The following is an 8,438-nucleotide window of genomic DNA, read 5'->3' on the forward strand; positions in this document are numbered from 1 at the left end:
CTCCTGACCCGCCCGCTGCTCCCCTCAGCAGTGTACTTTGTCCATCTGCCTGTTCTGCTCCCCACTCTGTCTCTGGTGAAGCCTCTCACCGCCCCTGCACCCGGCCTGTACCCCACTTCTTTATGCATAAATAAATAAATCTTTGAAAAAAGCTTCTATTTCACGGGATCCATTTTGATGGTAACAAATCTGACTTTATAGCAACCTAAAGACAGAAACACAAAACCTAGGTTGTTTTCTCCAATAGGATAATTTTAAGTCAAGAGAACAGGTGATTTGCATTTCTATTCTAAAAACTGTTTGCTATTTCTGAAGTCCATGCTGTGCTGCAGAAAATGCCAACAAATTCACTTCATACAAAATTAAGTTTTCAAAACATTAAATTTATCATGCAAGCAAAATAGTTTACTCTTAAAAGATCCCCAAATGGATAAAAAATGGGGGTGGAGGGAGTGCATGGGACTATGGTGATGGCGCAGGGGTGAATTGGTTATAGGAAGTCCCTGGGGATTACAGCTGAGATGGAAAAAGGCACAAAATGATGTAAAAATAAATTATTACAATAAAATAAAGAAATTCCCAACATAAATTAAAACAAAAAGTAGAACAATATTTGAGCTAAATAAAAGGGAAAGGTTATTTCTTTATTTCCAAGGTGAAGAGATAATTTAAAAATTATACTACTTTAAAAAAAGATCCCCAAATGTTACCTATTTGAACTCTTTAAAAAACCAGCTTTTGTTTATTTAAGAAACAATATTGCATTAAGCATTGCAGATACCTGAAGTGTGAAATACCCAGAAAGCCACCTTCTTTTGGTCAAAAATTAGCAAGTATACATCTCCTGTTTCTGGGTCATTTGTTTTACTACTTCTTTTATCTTGTCTTTTCATGGGGGTTTCAGAAGAGATGCTGTCCTCTTCAGATACTAAGCTGTCCTTTGAACTGTCTTGTGACTTCTTATCTGACTAGCCTCTTTTTAAAAAAATTATTTATGTATACATAACTGGGGTACAGGGGCAGTGAGAGGATTTACTAGAGACAGAGTGGGGAGCAGAACAGGCAGATCGACAAAGTACCCTGCTGAGGGGAGCAGCAGGCGGCAGAAGAGGTCTGCTGCACCATATGGATCAGCTCTCTGGCCAGGCAACGACCCCATGCTGAAGCAGCTGGGCCAGCTTCACAGTGCTGTGCTTTAACCCGTTGCACCACCAGGGAGGAGCTCTGATAGCCTCTATTTTAAAATCAGACTGATTCATCTCAAACAAGGCCCCATCCATTTGTATAACTCTTCCAAGAGTCCCATCAATATTTTCAATATTGAAACAAACAGATATGAAACTGTCATTGCTTAGATTTTCATTTGCCTGAGCCATTATAGGAGAAAGGCCTGTACCTAGCCTGATAAGGAACTCCTCGCTCTGCTGTCTCTGAGCAACCTTCCCCATATAACTCTGCAGCCTCTAGTCCCCACAGTCAGCAGTTTCTTAGACACCCTGACTCTAGAGCAGTTCCCGGGAGACAAAGAATAGCTTGAGCTGGCCTGTGGCTCCCCCGGCACCCTCATCTCTCTCACTGGGCTTCCTGAATTTCTCTCTTACGGAAGCATATTGTGACACTTCTCAGCCTCTACAATTGCATGAGCCAATTCCTTATGATAAATCTTATAGATACAGATATTTTATTGATATAAATATATGGAACGATATAGACAGAGACAATTTTATATATCTATATCTGCCTATAACTATTTCTACCTCTATCTTTCTCTATATAATAGGCCTATTTCTCTGGAGAATCCTAGCACAGCCTATGAGCCCACTCCTCAAGATTTATGTCTGTTACTTCTAAATTCCAGTAGTAATTTTTACCTTTCGTAACTGATAGCAACACAGCTTCTACTATATACCATGGGTGACACAGTAGTTATCAAGGTTTGTCAACTCCTACCTCACATCTTTCCTTTTCCCAAACAATACGATTGTCATGTTTCAGTGAGTCAGGCTCATTCTAGTGACTATCACTTCTCATGCTAACTGTGGGGTCTCTGGGAGTACTCTTAGGTTGGATGTTTCACTAAAAGGAATCCAAAACTCAGAAAAATGGTCATAGTCATGATTGTGGCTTCTTAGAACAAAAGAACACATGTTCAAATCAGTTCATAGGGCAGAGCCCAAGAGAAACCAGGCACTAACTTTCAGTTTTCTTCTCCTAATGGAGTTATAAGCACAGCACTTAATTTTCCCAGCAACAATGTGTGTCAGCATGTATAAAGCGTTGTCAACACTTTGTGTATAAAGTGTGTGCAGTGTTTTATTTGGGGTCAGTCACATAAGCTGCACAGAGCACCTGTATAACTCACCTTAGCGAGTTTGTCTCCAGCCTTCTAGAGGTCAAACCAATGTATGGTGGCCCAAAGCCCCACACACACAAAAGCATACATACATTGTTAGTGTAAACTGTCTGGTGTGGTCCAAGGTCTCTTGTATACAGAGACATTCTTATCAGGCAAGATATTATAAGAACTCAGAGGTTACCCCCCAGATGCTGGCTAAGAGTCAGTCCTGAAGACCTTTGGAATGCACAGGTTTGGGAAATTGACATCTGCTATACAGGAATAAACATTTCACTGTATCATTTTCTACTCTTGTTTAGAAAGGATCAAAGGGGGAGAACAGAGTTCTTTAGAGACCAGGCTGGCAATCATCTTTATATTAGAAAGCATAGAAACATTATATTTTCATATGAACACTTGTTGCCCTCCTGTGATCCAATAATTCTAGTTATATTTCTAGAGTCTTATCATAAGGCAATAAGCATGGATATTCACAGAGATTTAACTTTATAAATCTTCATCACATGTTTGTTTTAACCAAGAAATTGGGACTAACCCAAATTCCAATCATGGGGGTAAGGGAAAGGAACATTGCCTCCAAAGTGTTGAATGATGATTTAAAGCAATTCTAGGCCCTCCCGGTGGTACAGCAGGTTAAAGCACAGCACTAAGAAGCTAAAGCCACTTCAGCATGAGTTTGATCCCCACTGCGGAGGTGACCCACGTGGTGTGGCAGACCTCTCCTGGCCCGCCCGCTGCTCCCCTCAAGAGTGTACTTCATCAGTCTGCCTGTTCTGCTCCCCACTCTGTCTCTGGTGAATCCTCTCACTGCCCCTGAGCTTCTGGCCTGTACCCCAGTCTGTATGAATAAATAATTAAATCTTTTTTTTAAAAAAAAGCAATTCTAAAGGTCACTAAGATATTCATGAGATAGTGCAGCCAAATGCTTCATATGAGCCTCAGAGTGAAGTCTAGATTGGGGATCACTGATAGTGGAATAGTTCTTATAGCACTAAATTCACAGTTATACCAGAGATGTTGTCTTGCTGTAATGGTAAACAAGGGCTCTGGTTCTAGTTCAAATCCAAAAGATGTGCATGTTGTAACATTTAATAAAGGCCTATATTCAAGATAAGACCAAAGGGGCATTGATAGTGAATGACTTATTAGAAGCTTAGGCTTTAAAGCAAAGCATGAGAGGGACATTGATGGTAAAACACTTTAAGGAGGCCCAGGTCTCAGGCCAAAGTCAAGTAACATCAATGTAAGAGCAGTTAATAAATGGAAAATAGGAAAAATTGAGTCCTAGACTAGGGCATTATAAATTGCATGCAGGAAAATAGTGCTCCAATTTTGAGATCTAGTACAAGGAGCATGGACGGTGGAAGAGTTCACAGAGTTCATAGATTGTTGAAGAGTTAAAGGAGGACTGTTCAAAGTTCTAAGGCCACGGGGGCATTAATAATGGATTATTTATTGAGGATGGATCTAATGGCAGGAGCATTAATGATGAAAAATCATTAATGAACAAAGGCCTTGGGGTACATCTATGATGAAAGAGTTAACAGAGGGGTAGGTTTGATATCTAAAAAAGAAGAGACCTTTGCTGGAATAATTAACAACGTTTTGGACTTAAGTTTAAAGCAGAGGGTCTTTGATGACGGAAGAGTTGAGAGGAACCCAGGTTCAAGATGAGACTAGATGAGCATTGATGGTAGAATAGTGGTCATGTGTTACAGGTCAGACCAAAGATGCACTGATAACTGATAACTGAGAATATAACATAAGTCTTGAGTTGAGGTCAGACTAATAGACTTTCATGGTGAAATTTGTTCTATATGTCCAGAAACAGGACCCACTTGAGAGGGGAATTGATGCTAAGCACAGTAATGTGTCACAGATTCAACTGAAGAACCACAGGTCATCAAAGGTGAAGAAGTTAACAGAGGTCTGGATCAGAAGGTCTGTGATGTGGGACTTGTTAATGGCTGTGGCAGATTGTTACATGAATGCACTCCAGTGTGTCATGCCTTCTGATGATTCACTCTTCCCTGTAACACCATAACAACATAAATGTTGGGGAAGTTGAAAAAAGATCCCCAAGGGAGCTTTGGGAGCAGTCACCCGCTGCCACCAGCCACTATTGCCAACAGCACATCTTCACCTGGCCAGCCAGGTAACTGCAGGGTCCTCACCTGAACACACTTGCCCCTCTCCCACGACTCCAAAATTCCCTGTCCTGCTGCCCCCACCTGCACTACAAGCTGCCCACCCATCAGCAATCCACCCCCCCCAGTGTCACCATAACAACAACACTGTAAACAACTCTTACATATTTAAATATATTGTAATCAGGGACATAGCAGTAGGAAAATCTTGCTTGCTTTATCAAGTCATAGAGAAACTAATTTATGGCTAGTTGTCCTCACAATTGGTGTTGAATTTGGTACAAAAACACTTGAAGTTAGTGGCCAAAAAGTCAAATCACAAATTTGAGACACAGCAGAGCAAAACAGATTTTAGGCTGTTACAGGGTACTGCTGGAGCACCTGTGGTCTGTGATAGCCCCAAAAGGAGGAGCAATGACCACATAAGCAACTGGCTGACAGATATTCAGGACCTCACCCACCCAAACACCCCCTAATTCTCATGGGCAAAAAAGCAGATCTAGAGGCAAAGAGAAATGTCCCCTATGAAAAAGCAAAGCCGTTTGTCGAAGCAAGTGCAAAATCGGGAAAGACCGTAGAAGACGCTTTCCTGGAGGTCACCAAGGTCTATCAGAACATTCAGGATGGAAACCTGTCTGCTGCTGTGGCTAACCAGGAGCACACATCTTCGCCCCCAAAGACTGGCTGGCTCCCCAGAGTACCCCAAGCCCAGAGGGTAGGCTGTTGGGCTTCATCTTCTCTGGCGTTGGCCTTAGCCCACTTTTGGCCTTGCCTGCTGGAAGCCTACTCTACTCCCTCATGCACCACTTACCAGGCTTAATGGAAAAGAGGGGGGGGGGGAATTCTGTTGTAAAATGTTTGACACAATACCAAGCCAAACAGCTAGATGTAATCAAGGCAACTGGAGTAATAAATCTCTCCTGTATGGTAGATCTAGGTTGGCTTTTTCCCTCTTGGTGGTCCTACGGAGAGATGTGTCACCCATACGTGATTTAAACTGAGCACTGATGATGCTGGACTTCATGATTTTTTTTTTTAAGATTTTATTTATTTGTTCATACAGAACTGGGGTGCAGGCCAGAGGCTCAGGGGCGGTGAGAGGCTTCACCAGAGACAGAGTGGGGTGCAGAACAGGCAGATAGACGAAGTACACTGCTGAGGGGAGCAGCGGGCGGGTCAGGAGAGGTCTGCCACGCCATGTGGTCACCTCTGGGGCAGGCGGGGATCGAACTCATGCTGAAGTGGCTTTAGCTTCTCAGTGCTGTGCTTTAACCCACTGCGCCACCAGGGAGGGCCAGGACTTCATGATTTTTATCTGTCTTTCTTTTTGACAAGGCTCCATTGCACTGTGTGGTTTAATTTTTTATCTCAAGCCTTTCTCCCCACCTTTAACTATTCCACTTTGCCTGCCATAACCAATAAATTTATTGTTGTGCCTTTTGATGACATAGAAGAGGTTCTGTAACTACTTTTTTGTTTTTGCTGGATAAACTCCCTGTTGGGGGGGTGGCATTTTGCTTGAGGAAGTTAGGCTTACATAGGGAAAATATCCAACAGTGTTTTCTCTCTTGTGCTCAGTTAATAGTTTTGTCTTTTTTTTTAAACACCATTTTATCACATTCTCTTTTTCTTTAAGATGTATTTATTTATGCATACAAGAACTGGGGTACAGTCCAGGTGAGGGGGTTGGTGAGAGGATTCCCCAGAGACAGAGTGGGGAGCAGAACAAGCTGACTGACAAAGTACACTGCTTAGGGGAGCAGCGGGATGGTCAGGAAAGGTCTGCTGCGCCATGTGGGTCAGCTCCCTGGCAGGGATCAAACTTGTGCCGCAGTGGTTGCAGACAGTCACAGTGCTGCGCTTTAACCCGTTATACACCAGGGGGTGCCCTTATCACTTCCTCCTTTAACAGAACGTAAATGTGTATAAATTTTGAGGGAACCAGAGTCCTCCTTGGTGGCGAAACGGGTTAAAGCGCAGCACTAAGGAGCCAAAGCCACTTCCGCATGAGTTCGATCCCCGCCTGCCCCGGAGGTGACCACATGGCGAGGCAGACCTCTCCCGACCCTCCCGCTGCTCCCCTCAGCTGTGTACTTCAACAGTCTGCCTGTTCTGCTCCCCACTCTGTCTCTGGGGAATCCTCTCACCACCTCTGGCCTGTCCCCCAGTTCTGTATGCATAAGAAAATAAATCTTAAAATAATTTTTTGAGGGAACCAAACTAATAATACATTCTGTGTATATTATTTCAATGAAGACAATACTTATAGTGGAATAGTGTAACATGCCAGTGTATACAGTGTGACCACGTAACTACCATTGTCACACAAGGAAATAGATGCAACATATAATTCCCAAATAATCCTGGCCCTACCCTTTGGTGTTGGCATTGTTGGGGACATTCGGACAGTAAGAGCTCTTGGTGTAAGAGAATAAACATTAACAGGCTCTGTTTCACCTTTGCACTTTGGCTTACCTGCTGATTTTCTTAACCATTCTGGTGCAAGCGACAATGTGCTAACCTGCTTTTGTAAGTGCTTTTGCATTATAGGCTGCATGTCTTGCCTTATTGTATAGAAAAGAAAAAGGCTAGGCTTGTTATTGCACATCTGAAGCTTTCACACCTACATCTTCTTGGATGCTGAGATTCTAAAACACACAGCTAGACCTGCAGTTCTGATGGCAAGGAATATTAAATTGTGCGTTTTTAACACTACTGTGAAATAATTAAAGCTATCCCTCATGTTATTATTATGAAGGGGTTACTTTAGGTCACAGTGGTGTAAATTATTTTGTAAAAAGGGAAGTGCTTTTAATGGTGTTTCAATGTTAGTGCTGATATAAAATAAGTTGTCACTTTTCACTAGGTGTTTTGGGCATTAATAGAATACTGTATTGCAAGGGAAACAATTTCATTTCTTTAGACAAAAAATCATTAGTTCTGTGAAGTTTTTTATTTCTGTTAATTGATTTCTAGTTGAATTTATGGTTTGGGCTGGAAATTGAACATTTTTTAAGGTCAAGTAGGTAAACCTTAGCTGTTATACAGTATACAATCAATTAATATGTTTAAAAGACACATTTTAAATCCCTCTTTATACACACTAAAGTAAAAAAAAAATACATCTTTCTAGGTTGCAAACGTGGTAGTATCAGAGTAGTGTATAGTCAATATTAAATAAAAACTAAAAGGAAGGGATCATGCTCAGTGAAATGAGCCAGAAGGAGAAAGATAAATACTGGATGGTGTCACTTATATGTGGCTGGAGAGAAACCAAACAAAGGGTCAGACAAAGACAAATACTGAAAGCAACTCTTAACAGCTGACCATAGATCTGAGGCACTTGGGGGGGGGGAGTGGAGGGAGAGGGGGCGAGAGCACAGTGGACTCTAGTGGAGGGCTGGGGGTGCTTTGGTGATGGGAGAACTACGGTGACCACACCTGCGGGGAGAGTTTACGCTGTCAGAACTCTAACAAGGATATAAACGATGGTATTTCAATACAAAAAAAAAAAAAAGAACTAATTTTTTTAAATGGGGGCAAATGACGTTGATATTCTAAAAAAAAAAAAAATCCTGGGATATGCAAAAAATGTTGGGAAAAATAACAAATATCCAAGTTTGCAGTGTTTAGGGAGCTACTGGGAGCATTAGCAAGTACCTGAATTCACAATAAAAGAAGAGAGATACTGATGGTAGAAGAGACCTCAGGCTTGGAGATTTAGACCAAAGAGTCATTGATTGTGGAGGAGTTAAGAGGGGTCCAAGCTTGCAACCAGAACACAGTGGCATGATGGGAAATGTATTAACAAAGGCCTGGAACATTCTATCTAGATTAGAGAATCACTGATGTTGGAACGGTTAGCAGAAAGGTTGAAAGCATAGAACAAGGGCACTGGTAACAAAAGAGGCCAGGATAAGAAAGGCCAGGATAAG

At 42.0% G+C, this 8,438-nt stretch overlaps 1 pseudogene; it reads left to right on the forward strand.

The window, feature by feature from the left end:
- Positions 1-5,323, forward strand: part of LOC101628408 — a 12,741-nt pseudogene extending 7,418 nt beyond the window's left edge.
- The last annotated feature ends 3,115 nt before the right edge of the window (positions 5,324-8,438 follow it).

The sequence above is a fragment of the Condylura cristata genome, unplaced genomic scaffold, assembly GCF_000260355.1.
Source record: "Condylura cristata isolate star-nosed mole 26May11 unplaced genomic scaffold, ConCri1.0 scaffold00027, whole genome shotgun sequence".
NCBI lineage: Eukaryota > Metazoa > Chordata > Mammalia > Eulipotyphla > Talpidae > Condylura > Condylura cristata.